The sequence below is a fragment of the Dipodomys merriami genome, unplaced genomic scaffold (genome assembly GCF_024711535.1).
Source record: "Dipodomys merriami isolate MVZ:Mamm:240054 unplaced genomic scaffold, mDipMer1.0.p SCAF_459, whole genome shotgun sequence".
NCBI lineage: Eukaryota > Metazoa > Chordata > Mammalia > Rodentia > Heteromyidae > Dipodomys > Dipodomys merriami.
This window is the reverse complement of record NW_027206023.1, coordinates 572,514-584,374: the sequence shown is the minus strand read 5'-3', so window position 1 is coordinate 584,374 and position 11,861 is coordinate 572,514. Positions and strand designations below refer to the sequence as shown.

Genomic DNA, 11,861 nt, shown 5'->3' with positions numbered 1-11,861 from the left:
TATGCTCCAGCGTAACCACACTAAGGTTTTCCACTCTCTCTAGCTGGTTTGGAAGTCTGCTTTCTCCTATGGGGAAGGAGCACGGCTCTTAGTTAAGAAAAACTCTGGAAGTGGCTGTTATGCACCCAAACTTCCCCCAAATCCATTCCCTTCCTTCTCTCCCTCCCCCTGTGCCCCATTCAGATTCAGAACTGCTGCCCCCAGGGATCCTGGCTTCCCCCAAATCCATTCCCTTCCTTCTCCCCCTCCCCCCTCCCCCATTCAGATTCAGAACTGCTGCCCCCAGGGATCCTGGCTTTTGTTCTGTGGAGGCTTAAACTCTGACCTGTTTTTGCCCTGGTTCATTGTTGAAAAGTTATCACCTGCTGTCTGCAGAATATTACAAATTGAAACTGCCAAAATTTATTGGCAGGAAATGCTAAATATCATGCTTTGTTCAATATTTACACATCAATGCTTTTACTCTTTTTTTTTTATTTTCCAGATGATCCCCTCCTCCATCATAATAACCACTCCCTTTTCACTTGTTGGTATTGTCATTTAGTAACAAAAAGTTCTATTTATGTTCTTATATATTCTTTTAATATTGATTACAATTTATCAACTTATCTGTCTATATGTGATTTTTTTTTGTTTATTTTTGAGACACAGTCTCATTATCTATTACAGGCTGGCCTTCAAAACTATCCTCCTGCCTCAGCCTTCCCATTGCTGTGTAGGAGCTCCCATCCAAGTGATTGTAAGTTCTTACAATCTGTTTTAATATCCTCTGCAACTCGTTTTTCAAGCTTGAATATTCATAAGAGCCATCTGGGAACTTGTTAACATGAAGATTATGATTTAGTAAGCCTGGACTTTTAACAAATGCTCAGGTGAAAAGCTAATGTTGTGGGCTATGACCACAGGACCATCCACTGTTGAGAACAAAGGACATGCTGAGAAGCATGATATATATATATATATATATATATATATATATATATATATATACATATAATATTTTTATATATTATATATTTATATATAATATATATTTATATATAAATGTACACATATATTATATATTTTTATATATTATACATATATTATATTCATACTATATATACTATATAATATATATTATATTTTATATAATATAATATGGAATATAGTATGCATATAATATATAGCATTATATACTATATAGTATCATATATACTATATAATATATACTATATAGTATACATAATATATTATATATAGTATATATCATAAATATTATATAATATATAATATATAAAATATGTGTATGTTTATATATATTCGTATATATTATGTGTATAATATATAATATATATATATATATATATATATATATATATATATATATAAACCAGATAGACCTGTATTTGCCATTTTTGTATTAGACCTGCTTGAAGAATGCAGCTGCTATTCTACCCGCCCTGGAGCCCCAGACACTCCCGGATCTGGAGCTGAATTTAACACATTCCAGACCCCTACCCGGGCTTGGGATCAGAGATAGGTGCTGTAACCCTGTTTTGGGGGCCTCTCTCTGCACTCGGACATTAGTGCACAGAGGGGTCCGTGCTCGAGCTAGTCAATAAATGACTCATTGCTGCTTGCATTGATCTTTGGTCCCTGGTGGTCTTTTCGGGCTCTCCAGTCTCTGGGTTTTACATTTGGTGCATTGGCCTGGAAGCCCCTTTACAGGCCACCCAGATACCTTGATCATTGAGTCGCTAGAAACGTCTGGTAAGTTTTGAGGCATTGCCGATTTATACTGGTTATAACCAATTTGAGAGTTGCTTGCAAGCTTTGTATTTGTGCCAGCAGGGTCAGTGGAAGACATCCCCTCAACCTCTGAACCCTTTGGTGGGCTGCTCCCCGAGGCCTGGCGCTAGTGTCCGGTCCTTCTCTTTCTGAGAGCCCTTCTGAACAGACTGTCTGAACTCTGGTGGGCTGCTCCCCGAGGCCCAGCGCATAGTGCCCGGTCCTCTCTGTCTGAGAGCCCTTCTGTTTGCATCTGAAAGCCTGTAGGTGTGGTCTTGGGGCTGGCGAATAGCCTTGGCGGACATGCTTTAAGGCTGCTGGCAGAGTCAGTGGGAGACATCCCCCTGAACCCTCTGGTGGACTGCTCCCCGAGGCCTGGCACCTAGTGCCCGGTCCTCTCTGAGAGCCCTTCTGAACAGAAGGGACCAGCAGTCTGCCATGCTCGCTGTTCATATTAAGTCTTGTTGGTGCTTAGAACTGCTCATTGATGGTGGCAGCCTCGCTGAGTAGTTTTTTTTTTTTTTTTTGTCGGTCGTGGGGCTTGAACTCTGGGCCTGGGCGCTGTCCCTCAGATCTTCAGCTCAAGGCAAGCGCTCTACCACTTGAGCTACAGCGCCACTTCCAGTTTTCTGGTGGTTTATTGGAGATAGGAGTCTCACGGTCTTTCTTGCCCGGGCTGGCTTTGAACCGCGATCCTCAGATCTCAGCCTCCTGAGTAGCTAGGATTACAGGCGTGAGCCACCAGCGCCCGGCTCGCTGAGTAGTTTTTAAGACCATCCATTGTGTGTCTCTGTGTTGGTATGTTGATTTATGACTGGTTTTTAATTGTCTTAGGAGGTACTTTATGCTTTTGGGACTGGTCTTTGTTGCTACTCTGGGTCTCACCCTGGTGTCTACCGAGCTTTCTGGCCTGCTTATGCAGCCTCTTTTTTGACCTTCTTTATTGCTTGAGTCTATCTGACAAACTTGTTCACTTTGTGCAGCCCATGATTGATCAGGCTCTAGGACTGTCACTTGGGCGGAACTAGGGGGACCTCGCTAGAGCATCAATAGGGATGGATGTCTTTGCATCTAGTGATTTGTGACGCATGCACATTGTGACGCATGACGAGGGCCCCTACATCAGAGCGCCTGGAGTGACCACACCCCCGACTCCATTCTTCATCCCATTTCTTTTTCAGACTCGCTGTCGGATACCGGCCCGCAGCTCAGTGCCCTTCCTCCTTATAATTAAGTCTAAATTTTATTCCTTCATTCTGGAAACTGCAAGCGGCGACTTCACCCACCCTCTGGGGGGGTGATGACTCCCACCAATCTCCTAAGCGCCCAATCTTTCAACCTTTTGGGATAATTGACCCCCCTCCTAACAGGCCCAGTCGACCCCCCGGAGACGCCGCAATCCAGTGTTTGGTCATCTCCAATCCACGGCGACACCGGTGGTGTCGGTATCTAACCTATTTCTTTTTCCCTTTTTTTTTTTTTTTTGGGCGGTCCGGTTGTGGGGCCTGAACTCTGGGCCTGGGCGCTGTCCCTCAGCTCTTCAGTTCAAGGCTAGCACTCTTTTTCCCTCCTAGTCGTTGGTGTATTTGTCTGGCTACTTTTGTTTATAGAGATGGGGCAAGGACAAAGCAAACTTTACTCCTCTCGACCTCCTGCTGGTTCATTTCAAAGGGGTAAAAGAGAGGGGGTATATTCATTTAATGGGGTGCTGCGAGTCACACCTGAGCGGTATAACCTCTTTGAAATGTGTCCTGTGCTCCCTGGAGATCTCAGAAGAATCTAAAAGAAAAATCCTCTGGAATGAGTAGAGGAGGTTTGAATCCCCTGATAAGTGGAGTTGAGATGTCACCCCATTCACTGAGACCTGATTTTGTCTTTTTGGCCACTTGTCTGTCTTGTTTACTTCAGTGTGTTTTCTGTTCTGTTTCCTGGGGTAGGGAAGGTCTGAGTAAAAGTGGCAGGCTCACTCAGCAGACTCTGGATTCAGCTTGCTGAGTGGGAGCAGCACAGAGTTCTGGTAGGGATGAGCTGGGGGTCCATTAGTCCAAAACTCAGCCTTTGGTTGTTGTCTTGTCTAGTTCTTTTTTAGAATTGGTACCAGTTTTAAATGTGGATCCTTGGTTTTTGTGTTTATTTGTGTTTGTGTTTTTTATTTGAACATCTCTAGGGGAATAAAAGTTCCAGCCTCTGGCTGGGCTTGGTCACAGGCCTGCTATGCCCACCCTCCCTGTGAGGCATGGAAGGTTGCTGATCTAGTTTGATTCCCTTCAAGCCTCAAGCTACATTTTCTCCTTGTGGAGGCTGCCGTCAGGGAGGGTGTTGAAGGCTGTTTGCCTGGTTTGGACTTTTTCAGCTAGTCCTGACAATGTAACAATTTGTAAAGTGCTCTTGTCTAAAATTGGGTAAAAATCAGGCCAGTTTACTTTCAGGTGATCCCTCCCACCCCCAGCCTTCCTCTGACAGAAGGGATTCAAAAGACTAATTAGTGAATTGTCTTGCTAAACAAGCAAGCTCTGGGAAAATGAAGCCCAACAAAGGTACTTAGTTTAAAAGAAATACTGTCTTAAATTTTTGTTTAAAAACTTTAAATAGTGTATGTACAACTGATTTTGATTTTTGCGTGCTTTAAGATCTGTGTGAGTGTTTTGTGTGTGTTTGTGAACATGTTTAAAGATAAGAATTGTCAGCATGCTGTAACAATTTGTTGAGTTTAAATTTAAAATATAAAAGGTTATGAGGTCTGGACATTACCAAATTTTTAAAGAATCTTCACATTGTTTTAAATGGCTTTTTAAAGATTCTTTAACTTGCAAATTAGAAAATCTGGTATTTTTAAAACTAATATTTTAAAATGAATAAGGCCGTTTATACTGTAATCAAGTTATCTGGCTTAACAAAAATGCATTGGCAGTTTGGGATTTAGTTCCCTTGGCTAAAATTTGGGGATAAATATTAGAAATTTAAATGTAAAGGTTAGTTTAACACTGTCAAAGATGTTACCTATTCTGTCTGTCTAAAACTGTGTATTTCATTCGTGAACCAAGAGATAAGAAAAGGGAAAACTTAGAAGACCTATCTTTAGAGGTAAGGAGTGGACAGGCAGAAGTGCAGTTCAACTGGTCATGCATGGTGGGACAGGCCCTGGGAGGAGTCTACACATGGTGAAAGAGGGCAAGCTGGCACAAATGCAGTTCATCTAACCCTAAAGAGTCAGATTGGGTATGTGCCCATTCCATAGGAGGAGCCAAGTGGCCCATCTTTGTTCTGTCCCTTTTCCCTGTAGATAGACACTGAAATATGATGGTTAAAATTAGTGATGTGATGATCTGTAGTATTGCTAAAACTGTCCCTTGGACTTAAAAAGAGAGTTAAAAAGTTTATTTGTATAATGTGACTTGCTTTCAATTATGTTCTACAATTAGGATGTTTTTAAAAGTTATAAAGGTTTTAAGTCTAGCTTCGTGGTATGTGATGGTGACTGTCATGCTTGCATTAAGGAAAAATTGTCATTTGAGTTTAAAAGTTTTAATGTGTAAAAACAAGCAGCCAAGAGACAATGAATGACAACTTGGCCTCAAGATTTTAAGAGATTTTTTAAAAAATGCAAATGAATACTAAAGTATGAAATATTAAAGGTGGTTAATAAGAGACTTTAAAAAATTAGGAATGGATTTTGGGATATAAAGTTTAAATGTAAAATTGTTCTTAACATTGGCCTTAATGTGCACAAAGGAAAAATTAGGATTACCAAAATAATTGCTATTCTAGTTTGCTCTTATAGGTTTTTTTTTTTTTTTTTTTTTTAACAGTTTCCAGCAAGCCCAGAGCAAAGCACAGAGGATTCTTACAAGTTTGTTAGATGTAACTTTGGCTTTTAATAAGTTTCAGGTAAGAGCATGCTTAAAAGCTACTTCTATGTTGACCACCTTGTTGCTTTTAATTGGAGTAAAATGGCCTTTTGTAAGACTCATTGATCTGAAACTGGTTCGAAGCCAGCCAGGGCAGAAAAAGGTTCCTGTGATACTGTCACCTCTACTCAGCTAGCATAGTGCTAAAAGAGCAAGCAAAGTTACTTTGGGACTCAAAGTGGCAGAGTGCTGGCCTTGAGCTGGAGAGCTAAGGGACAGCACTCAGGCCCTGAGTTCAAGTCCAGTGACCCGCTGAGGGAAATGCCAATGAGGAATTTATCACAGTGTAAAGAAGACACACCTGGGACAAGAGCAATGGAGGAGCATCCAGGGGCAGTAAGCCACTGCTTGGATGGCAGAAATGTCAGATCCTAGAGTCATTTGTGTATGGCCCTTCAAAACTGGTCAGAGCCGGGAGGTCATGGAAAGATAGTTTTTAAGCATGCCTAATGACTACCTTGTAAGGGACAAGAACTTGCCAGTCCCCTGTGATAGTAAAGTTAATGTTATAAAATGTGGGGAATAGTTTAAATCTCAACCCCTTTATGTGCCAAAAGCTCTAATTGGCCGTAACTTTTTTTTTTTTTTTGTCGGTCGTGGGGCTTGAACTCTGGGCCTGGGCGCTGTCTCTCAGCTCTTCAAGCTCAAGGAGAGCGCTCTACCACTTGAGCTACAGCGCCACTTCCGGTTTTCTGGTGGTTTATTGGAGATAGGAGTCTCACGGTTTCTCCTGCCCGGGCTGGCTTTGAACCGCGATCCTCAGATCTCAGCCTCCTGAGTAGCTAGGATTACAGGCGTGAGCCACCAGCGCCCGGCTGCATAACTGCTTTTCTATGTATTTGCAAAAGAAATTCAATCCACATAAGTTTACTGTTAGATTTGGAATTTACCGCTTAATTTTTTCATTGTTTTTAAAAAGCAAATAATAAAAGGAAAGTTCTACAATGTAACCACTAATGAGAAAGAATAAGGGGCTGGGAAGGTGGCTCAGTGGTAGAGCACTTGCCTTGTATGCTCAAGGCCCTGGGTTCGATTCCTCAGCACCACATAAGAAAAAAGCTGGAAGTGGCGCTGTGGCGCAAGTGGTAGAGTGCTAGCCTTGAGCTGAAGAGCTGAGGGACAGTGCCCAGGCCCAGAGTTCAAGCCCCACAACCGGACCCAAAAAAAAAAAAAAAAAAAAAAAAGAGAAAGAATAGAATAATATTTTTATATTTTAGAATTTCTAAACCTGTTGTGTTCTGATGGTTTTTTTCCTCTGAACTTTCACAATTTTCCTTCCTTCATTCTGTCCTTTCTCTCTCCCTTTCCTCTCTCCCTCCCCTCCCTTCTTTCCATCTTCCCTTTCCTCCCTTTGTGGAGCTGGTACCAGCGCTTGAACTCAGGGCCTAGGCATTTTCCTTTAGTGTTTTTGTTTTTGGTGCAAGGCTGGTGCTCTGCTACTTGAGCCACAGTTTCACTTCTACCTTTTTGAAAGTTAATTGCAGATAAGTGTTTCATGGCCTTTCTGCTTGAGCCTCCTGAATAGCTAGATTACAGGTGTGATTCATGGGTTCCTGGCTTCAAAATTTTTTTGTATTTGCTATCAAAATGTAATTAAGATTATGTCCTACTTCCATTTTGCATATAAAACACTTTTTGTAGGCCATTTGAAAATGGAACATTTCTAAGAGAAAACCATAGCCACAGCCACCATAAGGTGTTCCTTGGTAACTAGCGGTGCGGTCTCTAGGCTAATTTATGTACTATTCAGGAATCTTAGGGGATTGTACCCCCATGGACAGTTCTTTTTTATCAGCTTTGTTTTTGACTTATCAGTCTTGAACATATCCTTTACCCCACCTGTACTTGGAATTGATTGTGAAGATCAAACATTGAACAGTATATTTACTGTTACAATATTTATTTTATTTTCTTTTATTTATTTATTTTTTTGTAGTTGGCCATGGCGCTTGAACTCTGCGCCTGGGCACTGTCCCTCAGCTCTTCAGCTCAAGGCAAGCGCTCTACCACTTGAGCTACAGCGCCACTTCCAGTTTTCTGGTGGTTTTTATTGGAGATCGGAGTCTCAAGGTCTCTCCTGCCCGGGCTGGCTTTGAACCGCGATCCTCAGATCTCAGCCTCCTGAGTAGCTAAGATTACAGGCGTGAGCCACCAGCGCCTGACAATATTTATTTTATTTTTTGTGTGCTGATGCTGAATACTGAATTCAAGGTCTTATACTCTTGCTTGGCTTTTTCACTGGCCGAGTGTGTGCTACTTCTTTTTTTGTTGTTGTTGTTGGTCGTGGGGCTTGAACTCTCGGCCTGGGGGCTGTCCCTCAGCTCTTCAGCTCAAGGCGAGTGCTCTACCACTGGAGCTACAGCGCCACTTCCGGTTTTCTGGTGGTTTATTGGAGATAGGAGTCACGGTCTCTCCTGCTTGGGCTGGCTTTGAACCGCGATCCTCGATCTCAGCCTCCCTGAGTAGCTAGGATTACAGGCGTGAGCCACCAGCGCCCGGCTAGTGTGTGCTACTTCTTGAGCCACACCTGCACTTCCAGGATTTTGCTCATTAATCGGAGAGTCCCTTGGATTTTCTGCCTGGCTGGCTTCAAACCAACATCAGACTGAGCCTCCTGAGTAGCTAGATTACAGGCATGAGCCACTGGTCCCAGACTCTTAAAATATTGCAGCCTCCTGGCTACTTAGGAGAACTGAGATCTGAGTATCTTGGTTTGAAGCCCAAAGAAAAGTGCTTGGGAATCCCAATTAACCAGCAGAAAAGCAGATTGGAATGTGTAACTCAAGTGATAGAACACCAGCTATGAGCAGAAAAAAGACAGCAGGTGTATGAAGCCTTGCCTTGAGTTCAAGCCCTCATTATTGGCACAGAAAAAGTGCTCAAACAATAGATTGATAGATCCATTTAGCAAAATGTATTAAATAATTACTGACATGAAAATCTGTTCATATTTAATTAGAAGTATATAATGATGTTTAAATTAGGTACTTTCTGTTTTTTCACAGTACTAGAGTTTGAGCTTGAGCTTTGAGGCGTTGAGCTTGGTTCGTTTGCTTGGCTGGTTCTCTACCACTTGAACCATGCTTTCAGACCATCTCTTTGCTGGTTATTCAGACTTGGTAATTTTTTTTTTCTCCCCAGCCTGGCTTTGTCCAGTTTGGTGGAGAAATTTTTTTTTTTGTCATTCATGGGGCTTGAACTCTGGGCCTGAAAAGCCTGTTCAATTAAACTGAATGAGACCAGGTGCTAGTGATTCCTGCCTCTAATGGCCTCATGAGGCTGAGATCTGAGAATTGAGGTTCTTAGCCAGTCTGGGCAGAAAAGCTCATGAGAATCCCATTTTCAGTAACCAGTGGAGCTATGCCTCAAGTGGCCTAAAGCTGTAGCCTTGGGCACAAAAGTTCAGGGACAGCACCCAGGCTCTGAGTTCAAGGCCTAGGATCAGTACTAAAAAAAAAGTTTATGTACATGAGATGGTGTTATGAATCTAGGAACTCATTACTGAATTAATAAAGTATATCAGATTGACATGTAGTTCTGTGGTTTAGTGCTTGACTTGTTTCAGTGAGACCCTGGATTCAATCCTTAGTACTGTAAATGAAAAAAAAAAAAAAAACAATAGTATTTGGAATAAAATATAGTCTACCTTATCCCTACCCCTAAACAGAAAACATTTATTGTTCTGCAAAGAAACGGAACCTAAAAATCTTTTAGAAGCCAGGTGGCTGGTGTTTCACACCTATACTCCTAGCTATTCAGCCTGAGATATAAGGATCAAAATTCTAAGCCAGCCTGGGAAGAAAAGTCTGTGTGGCTCTCTTGTGTTCCAAGCTGGAAGTGGAACTATTGCTGTAGTAGAGTGACTATAGGCTTGAGTGAAAAAGCTAAGCAATAGTGGGAAGCTCTGAGTTCAACCCCTAATATCTGCACATGTACTCCTCCCAAAAAACTTTTCCAACATTTGTTCTGCCAGTACTTAGAGCCGTCTCATGTCTTGGTGAGATTGTGTTCATTGAAATGAATTCATGCTTTATATCCTTGTCTTCCCTTTAATTTGTATTTTATGAAATGCATCATATAATAGTGTTATTTTAGTAATGTAATATGTATATATTTATTTGAGGTTGAATTGCACTTATTATCTTCATCTGTTTTAGTGCTTTTTTAGGACCAAAGGATATATTTCCTTACTCAGAAAATAAGGAAAAGTATGGCAAACCAAATAAACAAAAAGGTTTCAATGAAGGCTTATGGGAGATAGATAACAATCCAAAAGTGAAATTTTCAAGTGCACAGGTGAGTCATTGGATACCCACTTAGTTTAGTATTATTTATTCAGTCTTGGAGGAAAAAATACCATCATAGCTATAGGAAAATTAGGTGGCATTTAAGAGTCTTAGTAATTTTGGATTAAATTGTGTTCTTATTTATGGGATAAACCTTGACTTATGTCTAGATAAACTACTGAAATTATTACACTGCTAAAGAGACCTCAGAAAACTGAGAAATGCTTGGTTATTCACTCCTAAGAATAAAATTTAATATATTCGATTTAAAGCCAAATGTACTGTCTTTTTTTTTCTTTCTTTCTTTCTTTTTTTTTTTTTTTTTTGTCGGTCGTGGGGCTTGAACTCTGGGCCTGGGCGTTGTCCCTCAGCTCTTCAGCTCAAGGCCAGCGCTCTACCATTTGAGCTATAGCGCCACTTCCGGTTTTCTGGTGGTTTATTGGAGATAGGAGTCTCACGGTCTTTCCTGCCCGGGTTGGCTTTGAACCGCGATCCTCAGATCTCAGCCTGCTGAGTAGCTAGGATTACAGGCGATCCTCAGATCTCAGCCTCCTGAGTAGCTAGGATTACAGGCGTGAGCCACCAGCGCCCGGCTCTTTCTTTCTTTTGTCAGTTGTGGGACTTGAACTCTGGGCCTGTGAACCATCCCTGAGCTCTTCAGCTTAACACTAGAGCTCTACCACTTGAGCCACAGCACCACTTCCAGTTTTCTGGTAGTTAATTGGTGATAGAGTGTCAGGGACTTTCCTTGCCCAGGCTGGCTTTGAACCTCGATCCTCAGATCTCAGCCTCTTGAGTAGCTGGGATGACAGGCGTGAGCCACCAGTGCCTGGCTTCTACTATATTAGCTCTCAGACATTTCCATACATGCATACAAATAATTGAAAATAAGTTTTATTCTATTTTCATATGTGTGTAAAGTACTTAATTTGCCCTCTCCTTGGCCTTCTTCCCTCCTGCTAGTACCTGATCACCCAGAAGAGCCTATATTACTTTCCTATCATTCATTTTTTAAGTGTGTATTACACAAAGGAATTTTGCCATGTTATTTCACATATATACATATATGCTATGTTCAGTTCAGGATATTTTTTGGAGGGGTCAGTCATGGGGCTTGAACTCTGGGCTTGGGTGCTGTCCCTGAGCTCTTCAGCTCAAGGTGAGTGCGCTCTACTGCTTGAGCCACAGCACCATTTCCAGTTTTCTAGTGGTTTTTATTGGGGATAAGAGTCTCATGGACTTTCCTGCCTGGGCTGTCTTTGAACCGTGATCCTCAGATCTCAGCCTCCTGAGTAGCTAGGATTACAGATGTGAGCCACTGGCGCCCAGCTTCAGTTCAGGATTTTTATAGTGTGTATCAAATTTTCTTTTTCTCTTTAATTTTTCTTTTGGGGGGTCTGGTCATGGGGCCTGAACTCTGGGCCTGACTACTGTCTCTCAGCTCTTCAGCTCAAGGCTAGTGATCTATCACTTGAGCCACAGCACCGGATTTTTTCTTTTTGCTTATGTGGTGCTGAGGAATCAAACCCAGGGCCTCAGGCTTGCAAGACAAGCGCTCTACCACTGAGCCACCTTCCCAGCCCCTGACACTTTTTTTTGCCCAATTTGTGTTTTTTCTCATGCAATAGGAATTACTGTGTTTCTCTTTTTTTTTTTTCCTGTCCTGGTATTGATGCTATTTTAAACATGTTTTTCTCTATTTTGCCACTTACACTCAAACTATGTAAATACTGTCACATGTCACATGGAAGTCCCAGAATTCTTACTATGTATAATCATCATGCCGGTTTTTCTAATAGGGCCAAAGAATTATGAGAGGTGGTCTTTTTTTTTTTTTTTTGGTCCGGTTGTGGGGCCTGAACTCTGGGCCTGGGCGCTGTCCCTCAGCTCTTCAGCT

At 41.8% G+C, this 11,861-nt stretch overlaps 1 long non-coding RNA gene across 2 annotated transcripts in view; it reads left to right on the top strand.

Moving 5' to 3' along the window:
- The first annotated feature begins 670 nt into the window (after window positions 1-670).
- LOC138808604 (uncharacterized) overlaps window positions 671-11,861 on the top strand; it is a 79,069-nt gene continuing 67,878 nt past the window's right edge. For both annotated transcript variants that reach the window (XR_011366518.1, XR_011366519.1), the window contains exons 1-3: window positions 671-739; window positions 5,580-5,658; window positions 9,836-9,974. This is a non-coding gene — a long non-coding RNA (uncharacterized lncRNA). The remainder of the gene's footprint in view (window positions 740-5,579; window positions 5,659-9,835; window positions 9,975-11,861) is intronic.